The sequence below is a fragment of the Lepidochelys kempii genome, chromosome 2 (assembly GCF_965140265.1).
Source record: "Lepidochelys kempii isolate rLepKem1 chromosome 2, rLepKem1.hap2, whole genome shotgun sequence".
NCBI classification, from domain to species: Eukaryota; Metazoa; Chordata; order Testudines; family Cheloniidae; genus Lepidochelys; species Lepidochelys kempii.
In genome coordinates, this window is record NC_133257.1 from 230,465,151 (window position 1) to 230,479,172 (window position 14,022).

General features: G+C 39.8%; 1 pseudogene; it reads left to right on the plus strand.

The window, feature by feature from the left end:
• Nucleotides 1-14,022, plus strand: part of LOC140906177 (macrophage mannose receptor 1-like) — a 54,634-nt pseudogene that overhangs the window by 30,212 nt on the left and 10,400 nt on the right.

The window sequence follows — 14,022 nt, forward strand, 5'->3', positions numbered from 1 at the left end:
AGATGACAGACTACCGGCTACTTGCATTGTCACAGAAAAGACCTAGACAGAGTGTCCTTTAGATACCAATGACTGCTCATGCATTTGAGATTTAAAATTTTTGGAAAAGGGGTTAAGTTGCTGGATAACTCCAATCTCGTCTTTTCAGTTTACATGATTCACTTTGCAAAACTCCTTATTCGAGCAGCCAGATAACCATTACCCAACTCCAATACAGGTTTCACTCTCATAAAACATAATAAAATGAGATATGAAAATTACAGGGGGAACAAAAAGAAAAAAAGTGTGCATTTTAATTTCATTTACATCTCATGAGGGAAGAAAGCCAGGGTGTGTAGCAATGAGAACTGGAAGTGCAGCTGGATTATGGCATGTTCAGGACTGTGAAGAAAAGGCAAAATTTCTCTGCAAACAACAAGCTGAAGCAATGACCTTTCATCCTCCTGTTCCAGAAAAAAATTCTTACTCCAAATGCCCCATGGGTTGGGGTTCAAACGATAACATCAGTTCATGCTTCAAAGTAAGTATTAAATTTCCAAACTAATAATGAACTGGATACATGCAGATAGATACAAAGAAAGTCTAAACTGCAGAGATTCCCAGGCTATGGTACAAACATAATAAGCTAGTGTATAGACTATTTATGGGACTTGTTTCAACTGTCAATTATCAGCAAAACAGCAGACTATCTGAAGATGGCATTCTGTAATCCAATTTAAATATGTTTACTTTTATATGATTAGCTATTTGATTTCTCACATTGTCTTAAATCCCCATACAGGAAAATAGCTAAAATGTCTTTTTAATGCATATAGCATAATATACAGTGTTTAATTGTAAAATATATCATTAGCCTTTTGTGAGAGAAGGAAACCAAAAGAAATCATGGCTTGAAGCTTGAGATTTTTGTAGAGAGATAGGAGGAGATCTGGCTGCCATCAATAGTAAAGAAGAAGAAGAAGTGATACAGCATTCAATAGTGTAAGTATAGGCTTCATAATTGGTCTTCCAATATAACAATATTGCAGTATAACATGTTGTATAACAAAACTAAAAATGCTCTTGGATCCTTCCTAAAATAGTCAGTTGAAAATCTATGAATATGTTTAGTTAGGTTCATTAGAAAAAGGGTTGAGTCAATACACAAACTTCACAGGTTAAACAGAATTGTTATGTACTAATTTCTAAGTGTGGTTGGGGAGCTTCTAAAATTGGTTCAGATGGTACAAAAAACTTAAGAGCAATGGAAAAAATGAATGGCCAATGTTTCCATTTAGGACTCATTTCGAACTACATTTCCTAGAAATCTAGGACAGGAAGGGACCTCGAGGTCATCCATTTCCCCACACTGCGGCCAGACCAAATATATCTAGAGGCCTAGATCAGTGGTTCTGAACCTTTCCAGACTACTATACTTCTCTCAGGAGCCTGATTTGTCTTGCATAACCCCAACTTTCACCTCACTTCAAAACTGCTTGGTTACAAAATCAGACATAAAAATACAAAAGTATCACAGCACTGAAAAAAATCTTACTTTCTTATTTTTACCATATAATTATAAAATAAATAAACTGGAATATAAATATTTTACTTACATTTCAGTATATAATATATAGAGCAGTATAAACAAGTCATTGTCTGTAAGAAATTTTAGTTTGAACTGACTTCCCCAGTGCTTTTTATGTAGGCTGTTGTAAAACTAGGCAAATATCTAGATGAGTCGATGTACCCCCTGGAATACTTCTGGGTACCCCCAGGCGCATGTGTACCCCTGATTGAGAACCACTGCCCAAGACTATCCTATCAGGTGTTTGTTTAACCTGTTCTTAAAAACCTTCAGTGACAGGGATTCCACAACTGCCTTGGTGACCTATCCCAGTATTTAACAATCCTTATACTTAGAATGGTTTTCCTAATATCTAACCTAAATGTCCATTGCTGCAGATTAAGCCAATTACTTCTTTTCCTAACTTTAGAGGACGTGGAGAATAATTGATTCCCATCCTCTTTATAACAGCCCTTAACATATTTGAAGACTGTTACTAGGTTCTCCCTCAGTCTCCTTTTCTCAAGGCTAAGCATACCCATTTTTAAACCTTTCCTCATACTCAGGTTTTCAAAATCTTTTATCATTTTTTGCTGGTCTCCTCTGGACTCTCTCCAATTTGTCCACTTTTCTTAAAGTGTAACACCCAAAACTGGACACAGTACTACAGCTGATGCCTCACTAGTGCAGACTACAAAGGGACAATTACCTGCCATGTCGTACAGACGATATTCATGTTAATGTACCCAATAACGATATTAGCCTTTTTAGCAACTGTATCACATTGTTGGCACATATTCAATGTGTGATCCACTATAGCCCCCAGATCTTCTGCAGTGCTACTGCTTAGCCAGTTATTCCTCACTTGTATTTGTACATTTGATTTTCCCTTCCTAAGTGTACTTATCTTTGCACTTGTCTTTATTGAATTTCAGCTTGTTCGTTTTAGACCAGTTCTCCAATTTGTCAATGTCATTTTGAACTCTAACCCTGTCCTCCAAAGTTCTTGCAACCCTTCCCTGCTTGCTGTCATATGCAAATTTTATAAGCAGACTCTTCACTCCACTATCCAAGTCATTAATGAAAATATTGAATAGTAGTAGACCCCTCTACATACATCCTCCCAGTCTGACAGTAAATCATTGTTAACTACTCTGTGACTATGGTTTTTCAACAAGTCGTGCACTTTTAGCGGTTTCAGATAGATCTTATTTCCCTACTTTGCTTATAAGACTGTCCTGTGGGGCTGTGACAAAAGCCCTACTAAAATCAAGATATATCGCATCAACTGCTTCCCCTCTACCCATTAGGCCAGTAATCCAGTCAAAGAATATTTGCTAAACTATTTTCAAACAAAGTAGTAGTTCATAATCTATGTGGAATTTTTTTTCCCCTAAAAGAAGGCAACAATGAAACATTAAAAAATAAAAACAAGCTAACAATTTTTTTTCATCAGCATTTGTCACACAAGGAAATATTTTGTGTTGCTTTGATGATTATGAAAATTAATGGGGGTTAGATGCCTAACTGCACTTTCTGCTTTGAAAATCGCCATCAAAGTTAGTTGATGGTAATTTAGTACTTGAGATGTCTCCTATACAGAGGTATGTGTCAAGACTTCACTACCATGTACCAGAATATTTATCTGCAGATCCTGACACAATTAATTTAACTTATTAGGTTTAAAGTTCTGAGTATGCCTTTAAGCCTCCAACAGATATGAGAGCCTATAAATATCGAGAGCCTTAAAATTTGCTGAACTGCTGTAAGTACTAACATTGATTGTGTATAATGATGACCTATATCCTGTCATAGTTATGTGTTATTCTATTTCTATCACACATTTTAGGGACAAAGGACTGTCTTTTCGGCCTTTCTGGATTGGTTTATTTTGCCTGGATCCTGATGAGGGCTTTTTTTGGAGTAATGGCTCTCCAGTGAGTGATTTAGTTTTTAGCCGTATAGCTATCTTTCTAACTTCATCATCCTTGGAGCGACTGGGGGCAGTTCATTAAGGGATATGGATTGAAGATGACTATAATCTTCCAGTAGGCCATCATCTCACTGGTGAAATGATTGGACAGCAATCCCCTCAGAGTGTTCTGGAATCCAGTGGGGCCCATTAGTCTTTAAGATTATACCATCAAAACAAGTGGAAGTAGGGGCTATTGAAGGACCCTGACTACTTGGAGGCAATTATATTACTGTGACAAAGATATACTACAGTCTCTCCAAAATGTATTTAGTTACTGCATGCAGATATATAATGCAGTTCCCTTTCCCCACTTAATTTTTAGCCCCACTTGATATCTCTTCTTACAAAAACTGAATATGTTGCTTTCATAACACATCCATGTGCTGTTGGCACAAAAAGCAAGAGCCTGGCTTGAAATTAAACCAATTGTGTTTCTACTGTAGATGAGGTATAAAAACTGGTATAATTCTGAACCTAGTAATGAGCATGGAAATGAACATTGTGGAACAGTCAATGAAGAGTTTTCCATGGACTGGATTAACACACACTGTGAACATTTTAACGATTGGATTTGTCAAATAGAGAAAGGTAGGTTACTTTCTATTTTAAATTAGAATAAAAAAAACAATGACCAGTTAGCTGGACTAATTAGATTAAATTGGTGTGACCCTGAGAATCATTCTTTCATTAAGGGGACATGCAGTGAGACTGAGACACAATGGTATCTCACAGCTATAATGAGATGGAGTTAATTCAGACCTTAAAACAATGTCATTAAAGTAATTCATTGACCAAAAACACACACAAAAGGAGACAGAAAAGAACAGAAAACACAACTTCTGTCTCTGGTGCTGAGTCTTACCTGAAGTCTCACTGCTGTAGATGCACAGACACAGCACCAGCTGTTATCAGCCACTCTGTGACCTGGTAAACTTCTATCAGCATCAGGTTGTTTAGGGTGTTGCTTTCACTGCCTCATTAGTCACAGGCTCACAAGAGTGGTGCAAAGTGGTGGAGTGGTGTCTTGGTTGCTTAAACTCATCTCTTATTAAACAAAAGGCAAAAAAGAGAGACAGAGAAAAGAGAAGAAATAAGGAAGGAAAAGGACACATGAGATAGGGTCTCACATTCCAGGTTTAGCCAGAAGGGGTGGAGGTGGCAAAGTCATCTGGGTCCCTCTCTCTGGCCCTTTCTGTTCAGCACATCTCTCAGGATCAGGACAGGGAAGCTCCAATGGTGGCACAGTGGATCCTGGTGTCCCAAGAGATGGTAGGGGTGGCAGCCATGCTGGTAAAGCTCAGTCCTTTAACTCCACTCTTCTAATTATTTTGACCCTCCCTCTGAAGTCTCTTTTAAGGACCCCAAAAGGGAATGATGGGCAGAATAGCCTACCACCTCATCATTTTGTCCACCAGTGAAGCCTAATTTCTAACACGCCAGTTTTGGTCCATTCATTTCCAGTTCCAGCCTCCTCTGTTTACCAGTCGCAATCTCAACACGGTCCTTGGGTTGTAGCAGTAGGCCTGTTTTTTGGACTAATTTAGTCTTCCTGGCTTTAACTTTTGATTACTTTCATAATCAACTTTATGTAACAGACTGAGTTGGGCTTTTGTTACTTTGGAGAGTTCTGAGTACAGGCCTCTGCACAACATCCCTCCCCTCCCCTCGGCTTTTAAGAAGGCAGCAAGCTGTCCTGTCCTTCCCCTGTTTACATCTTTGGAAGGACAATCGAAGTAGGTCTTTGTCTAACAAATCAACCAGTAAGAATGTTCAGTAGACAGGCTACCCCCTCTTTATCCAGCTGCAGGACTCAAAATCGCTGCAGGGCTCAGAGGTGCTACGCCACCAGCAGTTGTACCTCAGTTTTGGAGCATCTTGAAGCCCTATAGTTAAAGGGCTAGCAGCAGTGGAAGAAACAGCAGAGTTCCATTTCTATTACTGCTAAAGTGGTAGGAGCTGGGGAGTCAATCTGAACATACCAGTGATTTGGAGCATACCACGTTCTGCATTGTATTTTCCCTCTTACTCTTCCCAAAGGCATACTTTAGTTTCACCCCCATAAAACACATTTTATTACACAAATATCAAAGTAATATATAGTGTAAGTCATATGATGAATTGCTAAAATCCAGTACATTGGAGGGATTCATGTTTTCTTTACACTTAAAAACTTGGGGACTCAAAATAATATTTTGCTGAATGAAAAAATTCCTTTAATATCACGAGCATATGTCAAAAATATAGAAAATTAATTTTTCCTTTCCTTTACAGGAACACCACTTAAACCAGAACAAACAAGCTCTTCTGCCACTAAGCTCCTGTCTATTTCATCTTACCTGGAGAATAGTACAGTATAACAAGAAGAGCCTACCTTAATGCACACTAGGTACAGAACATGGAGTTTCATTATTTATCTTGCAGAGTATGAAGTCACTGAAGATGGATGGATTATATATGGGGACAAGCAGTATTTTTTCAGCACAGAAAGTGTCCCCTTGGAAAAAGCTAGGGAGTTCTGCAAGAAGCATTGTGCAGATCTTGTTGTCACAGTGAAAGAAAGTTTCTATGGAAATACGTAAGCAAACACTTTATTACTTAATTCAGCATAGTCAGCATACGTCACATATGTTTATGAAATACAGGAGAATGTGCATTTTTACATGATTTCTTCACTACAGTGTCTAATAGATTTGAAAATTAATTGAAAAAGGACATATATAAGGCAGCTTCTTAACAAAAAATTAAATGTTCAGAATAATAGCTGGCAGATCCTGCTGCTGCTCCACTTATTAGGCTCAAAAGTCAACTATATCTGGTCTTAGTCAATTATACTCCTCAGAATCCAGTGGATGTTTTGCTTGGGTCAGGTGTTGCACAATCAGGCCCTTGAAACTTTCAAAACATTGCAAGTGTGGGAACTAACAGAGTTGCTAATATCATAAAGTCACTATTGCAAAAAAATCACTGCATTAGGCTGGTGCTTTTGGTGTGTGAGAGAGAATATGAACAAACAGAGAAGGGAGATTTTAAGCACAGTTAATTAACGGATTGATCTAAAAGAAAACATGTAGGTGCTTTTTTACACTGAACAACCTAAATAATTTAAACTAGATTCTTCCTGAAATTAAGGAAGGAATACTTACCATTCCCGCAGCCTCACCAGGGCAGTAATCTTCCGGGGAGGCATTGTGCATCACTGCACACAGTGCCCCACAAAGCATTTTCTTAAAATCAGGAATGTGCTTACCAGGCTGGCCTGGATACATTTCTAACTGCTTTGATTATAGCAGTATGGCATCCAGAACTAGCTGGAAAGCATTCAAGCTAATAAGGCAAAAGTTGTATTCTAGCAGATGTGATCCATATTTCCACTGAGTCGCAAGTCATTGTCAGCTGTACAGACAGTCCACAAGATTATTCCAATCCAAATAATTTGAAAAGAATCTGCTTTTCATATCAAATAGTTTTTGTTATATATATGGAATAACTTAATTAAAATCACATCCTTGTGTTTAGATTTTAAGAAATGGCAAAAAGGAGTCATATCTCATTGGTTTAATTCTGAGTGTCGATCAACAGTTTATGTAAGTAAACAAGCAATATCTAGTTTTATTCCATGGAGTAGTTAACATCTTGTATGTAGTGCATTGATTTTAAAGGGACTTGTTAGGGTGCACAATCATCACCAGCATCCCCCCTTGTATCCTGGTGAGCTGTTGTAGTGGTTTTCACCTCCAGCAACCCTGTAGGCCTCTGGGTGCAATTCAGCTTTCCGGCTGAGAAGCAGCTAAGTCAAATCCCTTTTGGGGTAACAAAAGCTCAAACCTAATGTCCCAAAGTCTCTCAACAATCAGCCCTTCCTCGGGGCTCTGTTTTCAGTCTCCTTTCTCAGCTACTTGAGAGTCTTCTTCCCCAGCTCCAGTACTGAACACTGGCCCCTCCAGCTGCCTTCCTGGGGTATCTGTTCTCCTGCAGACTCTGTCTCAAGCCCCTTCATGGGAGTCACTCTGCTCCATGTGTTTCCTCCCTTCAGACTGAACTCTCTCCCTTTGATGATGCCCCCATGTCCATGAACTTATCACCGAATACTGCTTGGCCATGCCCCTCTGGCTGAGAAGCCACTAATTAATTACAGCATAGGTGCAACAGAGGTAACTAATTGGCTATAAACTACTTTCCAGCTAAAATGGGGTTTCATCCCATCACCTGACTCTTAAAAAGCAGTTATAAAAATGGTTTTAAGTAGTTATATGATGTGTTGAAAAGCAAACTCAGTGAATTTAATTATGTATTAAATGACCTGCATCGTAATGAAGGGTTTTTTATTGGGAATGTAAGTGCTATGAATACAGAGATAATCACCATGCAAAATAAAATGTGTACTGTATTCTTGACCTTATGTGCAGGGCTTTAGTTACCTTTAATCCTAACGGAAGTTGAGCCTAACGTCACATATGCAAAGTAGTGAATATACTTGTACACTTGTGATATTTCTATCAAATGATTTCTGTAATAAAACAAATGGATTTGCATTGTTTCTTTTGTAAAAACAAAGTAATTTAACCAGTAATTACTAGCCTTTTTGGGTTTTTAGCTGGAGGGATGGAAGCCCAGTGCACTACGTAGCTTGGGCGAAAAATGAGCCAGACTATGCAAATGCTGAAGAAAATTGTGTGGTCTTATATAAAAACTTTGCTGAGCTACACATTTTGACTTTTGTGTGTGTATATGTGTTTGTGTGGCTATATCTTTTCCCCATATGTTTTGTTAACTGGCCTCCTCTCTTTTTATATGTAGAAAAGATAACTTTGGGAAAAACAATGTACCCATAATAAATGATTCTCACTCTTGGGGGTTATCTAGTGTAGCCATAGCCTGAGAGAGACAAGGTGGGTGAGGTAAAATCTTTTATTTCTCCAACTTCTCTTGCTGAAAGAGATAAGCTTTTGAGCTTCACAGAGCTCTTCTTGTGATCCAGTAAAAGATATTAACTCTACATATTGTTATTCTGGAAGGTGTTAATGTCTGCCATCAAGTGGATGTTTGATCTATATAGACAAATACAGACTTTTTAAAGTGGATGGGTACACTAAGAATCCTTCTGTCAGGCTCAGTGAAAGGAACAAATAAGCCCCCTTAATATAGTGATAGCTGGAAACAATAAGAGTCTACTGGCCAAGGCACTGGGCAACATGGCAAATCCTGGGAGTGGTTGCAAACACAGTGGCTAGAGGATTGACTGAGCTGTGTGCATGGGCACCTGGTTATATGGGTCTATGGAAAAGAAAGATGGCAGCCTGATAACCTGAACAGCCCAGGTTACTGAAACACCATCTTTCCTTCTGGAGATGGCCTAGAAGCAGAAGTGGTGGAGGAGACGAGGATGCCATCTCCTCATGCTGCTTCCTCCACATTTTCTGCTTCTGGGCCTGCTCCAGAAGGGGAGAAGGTGGCTCAGTAATCAGGTTGCCTAGCCACTATCTTTCCTTCTGGAGCAAGGAGCCAGGTCTGGGGGCTCCCCTGGGATTCACCCAGATTACTGAGCCACCATCTTTCTTTCCAGAGTGAGGAGCCAGCTCCGCGGGTTCCCCCAGGGTCCACCCAGGTTACCAACCTGCCGTGTCACATTCCGGAGAAGGGAGCCAGGCCCGTGGGGTCCCCCTGGGGCCCACCCAGTTTAATAAGATGCCATTGCTCTTTCTGGAGCTGCATCCTGAGAATATTTTCAAATTTTTCTCCTCCTTGGGGGGGCTCCACCCCCAAGCTCCAAAGTATAGAGGACTTTGCTCCTTATATCTCCACTCAGGAGATGCCAGGACCCCACCAAAAATTTCACAGACCTGGCACCTATGTATGTGTGTCTGTGTGGGGCGGGAAAGGGGGGATGTAAAAAGCTAGCAAACAGCAAGAGAAGCAGTCATGAGGGCAACCCTGGGAAGGAGCAGAGAGCCAGAAATACTTGGACACAGGACTCACTGGCAAGATAAGTGTGGAAGTACTGAGCATGGAAACTACCTGTTGCTGTTGGTTTCTACTGTGCTCGGGGAAACAGGACTTTGTATACCTTTTTCATAAATAGACAGGATTACACCAAAGAAACCCCTGATTTGTGTCCTCAATTTCTCCTCCTAATGGGAAAAAATCCTGAATTTTAGCTAACTGCTCAGGCCAATGGGCAACAATATTAATCGCAGCTGTTTCAATACAAGAGCAACTTCATGCACCAGTCACCTGCCCCTACTGCCATTCATGCTCATCCTTAAATGTAGTGTGTTACGGTGCTATTCATTATGGGGCATCTCAGGGTGCCTTGCCATGCTAGAGAACTTTTAGTGCACCGTAGCAGCATACATAGAGCGAGTTCGTGCACAGCAAGCTGCCGCACTGCAGAAACACATTTTGGCTTGCTGTGCACTAACTCACCATGTAGACACTGAATTCAGATACATGGATGTTAAATTCGAACTCATGAGTGGACAACAATATGAGCAGGCAGGACCTGGTAGATTTTCAGTGACCTTAGATATGGTGCCATGTTTTGCCCTTACCCATGTTTCTCCACAGATCCAGGTCTTTTGTCCTCTGAGCCTTTTCCCAGCCAAGAGCCTGGATTCATGGTTCTGGCCCAATTCTGCTCTGCCAGATACGAATCTAAAGATGTAAAATATTGCATTTACAAGATTATTTAAAATTAAATAATTAAGCAGGTTTTGTATGTTTTTTGTAACCGTGCCCTAATTCTGGACATGCTGGCATCTTCCTTGATTAGAGGAAGGCATGTGCCAGGTTTCCTTCCCTTCCTTCCTCATGTATCTTCCTTTCCTATAAACATTTATTTGGCTTTATTCCAGCTTTCCTTACTTACCACTTAAAAGATGCCAAAACTGATGCCTGGATTGGATTGAATGATATAAATTCTGAGCTCCACTTTGTTTGGGCAGATGGAAGTGGTGTCTACTACACCAACTGGATTGCAGGTTCACCTGTAGTTGGAGAAATCATCCTATATGATTCTCTGCAGCCAGAGACTGGCAACAATCTGCATCAGGTAAACATTAATTAGAGATTTCCAATAAACACTCCATGCATCTGAAGAAGTTGTTTTTTTATCCACGAAAGCTTATGAGCAAATAAATAGGTTAGTTTTTAAGGTGCTACCGGACTCCTTGTTGTTTGAATAAACTCATTGGAGAAGAAAAGGAGTACTTGTGGCACCTTAGAGATTAACCAATTTATTTGAGCATCAGCTTTCATGAGCTTCAGCTCACTTCATCGGATGCATCCGATGAAGTGATCTGTAGCTCACGAAAGCTGATGCTCAAATAAATTGGTTAGTCTCTAAGGTGCCACAAGTACTCCTTTTCTTTTTGCGAATACAGACTAACACGGCTGTTACTCTGAAACCTGTCATTGGAGAAGGCAATCCGATTTTAAATAACTTGCTAAATTTATTTCTTATGTAGGCTTCTTTGTTTTCCTAGTGTTCATGTCTGTTGCATTTGGGAATAGAGCGGCAATATTGCAAGGTTCAGGTCTTCTGTTGATGTAAGAGGAGAGTTTAAATGGTGGCATTCATCACTCCCCTATTTCTCAAGTAAGAACAAAGTAAATTTTGAAAGGATGTTCTAAAATGTTGTAGGAGAGATGGGCTGACTTCAGTCACAATGATACAAGAGGAAACTATTAACGATTTGTTTTGGAGAATATTTTTGAAAGTATTACTGACATAAAAAGAGATACCGTCTGTTTTGAAAGAGCTTGTGGGTAACAAAAGAGAAAATGTATCTATGGAGCTGGGAAGAGACCACATGTATTTGACTTATATTTTACTTCCAATCTTTTTAAAGAATAGTTAGTTTGAAGATATTTCAAAGTCAATAGACATTTCTGAAGTAGCACTGGAAGAAATTAGAAACTGGCAACAAGGTTCATTGTTTTATGGTGAGTTAACAATGGGAAAATCCTCATGCATCCCTGCCAACATTTGAAATAAAAAATTAGTATATTTTAATTAACACAATTTTGCATACACTTGCACAAATATATATTGATTTGCATTGACATATTGCCTATTTACCCCTCTTTCATCCGTTCCATGCATTCAAAACTTACATTTTCACACCACTCTATTCCCAGCCTTTCCACCTACCCACAGACACATTCTCCAGACCCAACTCACTCCACGCCTCTCCCAATTTCTTCTACATATACCCATCCATTTATTCTTCGCATGCACACACATCCGGTACCTGCCCCTGATTGTTAGCTGCTACAGAATCTTTCCCTTGCTTAGTAAAACAGTACAAATGATCAAAAACAAAAGGAGAGTGTAAAATGAAGGAATATGTTGCTCTTATTATTTTTGTTTGCTACCAATTTATTCACTTTCTGATCCTCCCTCTCACCCGCACCCCCTCACTACATACACACACTTTACACATTTTTGAAATTGGGTGTAAATTATCTATTATGCCATCTTTAACCTGTGGGGGTTTTATTTAAAATATCTGAGTTTTTACCAGTCTGATCAGTTGACTTGTCCTTCCCTCTTTGTGAACATTATTATCCAAAGACCTAACTAAATAGGAGATAGAATGGTCCTGATTGTGGTTAATTAAATGAGCAGCATGATCTCATGGGTATGTAGAACTACCCCATTCAGAACATCATTTTGAAAGGACAGTGACATCACAACAACTGCGGCCTTGTCTACACATACAGAGCAGCACTAAAGTAGTGCTGTAGTGAAGATGCTACTACACTGAGGGGAGAGCTTTTCCTGTCAGCAGTTAATCCACCTCAGCAAGAGGTGGTAGCTGTGTCAATGGGAGAAGCTCTCCTTTTGACACAGTGTTCTCTACACCAGAGGTTAGGTCGGTATAACTGTCGCGCTGGGGCAAAGGCAATGCATGGCGGGGGCATGAGCGGTTACATGATATGCTGCTTGGGTTGTACTGAGCATGCTCAGTGATACTGCTGAAGCCAGCTGCCCTCTCTCTGCTCCCCCACTATCAGCTGTCACGATCGTCTCTGCCCAGGGTGTGGACTTTTCACACCCCTGACCGACACAGTTACACCAATGTAAATAGTGGTGTAGATGTGGCCTAAGACTCAAATCCAAGAAGACAATGATGACTCTGACCCTCCTTTTTCCTTCTATCTCTCTACATCTTCCTTTCACACCCCACCAGTACTTTCCTTCACAGTAAGAATGACTAAAAGTTTATTTTAAACATTTCCTTGCCATCTTGTCAATCCCTAAATTTAACTCTGAAATGTAATTGGTAACAAGCAAAGCTGATGGTGTGACAGAATGTTTCTAGTCCTATTTTAGTACATTTGCTTTTTGTATTTAATTCTCTTCTCAAGAATAGTAGTATCTCTCCAGTATCTCCAGAATAATAAAAATGTGAAATTGATAAGCAGGCAGAGGCTAGAGCTGAGGAAGTAGCTGCACTGAAGCAGCCACTAGGAATAGCAGCTGCGTGTAAAAGAATGCCACGTGGGAGAAGGTGTTGCTGGATGTAAATAACACACCAAATACCAGCAGAATTCAAATGGGCAAGAATACAGGGACTGAAACTGCCCAGGGCTATAGCTCCAGAAGGAGGAAAAGGCTTTCTTCTTTGTTGCTGACATTTTTTTAGTAATTCATATATGCTTTTTTCCCCTAGCTGGATTGTGTTGTTGAGAAAACAGCTCCTGTTGATAAGATAGGGCAATGGAAGGATGAACCGTGTTACGAAGCCAGAGGATTTATATGCCAGATGGGCAGTGGTGAGCTCTGTTTCACTAGTTTTGCAAACTAAAAACACATTAAAAACTCATTTTGCAATTGTTTGTGGATTAACCAGGGTTTGTATGCACAGTAGATCAATCCTTTTCTTAAGTGAAATGAATTTCTCTGCCTCAACGATGCTAGTGCACACCATAAAAATAAATATATAGGGTCACATGTTCCCCTCTTTCCCATGGCACAGAAGGGAGCATTCAGAGTAACATTTTGCAAAATCTGTCCAGGTGTCTCTTTGTGCGTAAGCCATGAGTACATGGCATGTTCCCTGAAGCAGACATTCTACCACTGGAATGGAACCAAGGGGCAGAAGTACTGCAGTCCCTAATTTCTCCAAACTTTTGGTACCAGGAGGGTATATGAATGTGGCTTCAATAGTCTCAGCTTTTTGAAGGGTTTTGACTTTAACATTTAGAGTGCTTTGTGTTTGCATCCCTCAGAGAGTGGATCTGCATAGGCGATATATACTTTAAGAACTACCATTATTAGTAAGTAAGCTTTCAGTTTTTGCAAATAATAAAAAAAAAAAAAAGCTAAATGATAATGAAAGCAACTAAGTAGCTAGTAAGATTTCCCAGAATTGGAGTTCTACTTTTCCCTTTTTGTTTTACCACGTGGGGATGTTAATGCTAATGCTAAGGGTGTAATACAGTGGCACTTGTTTGATCTAGGCATGGTCTGGGTTAGTGTTATGTAAAGTTCCATAGC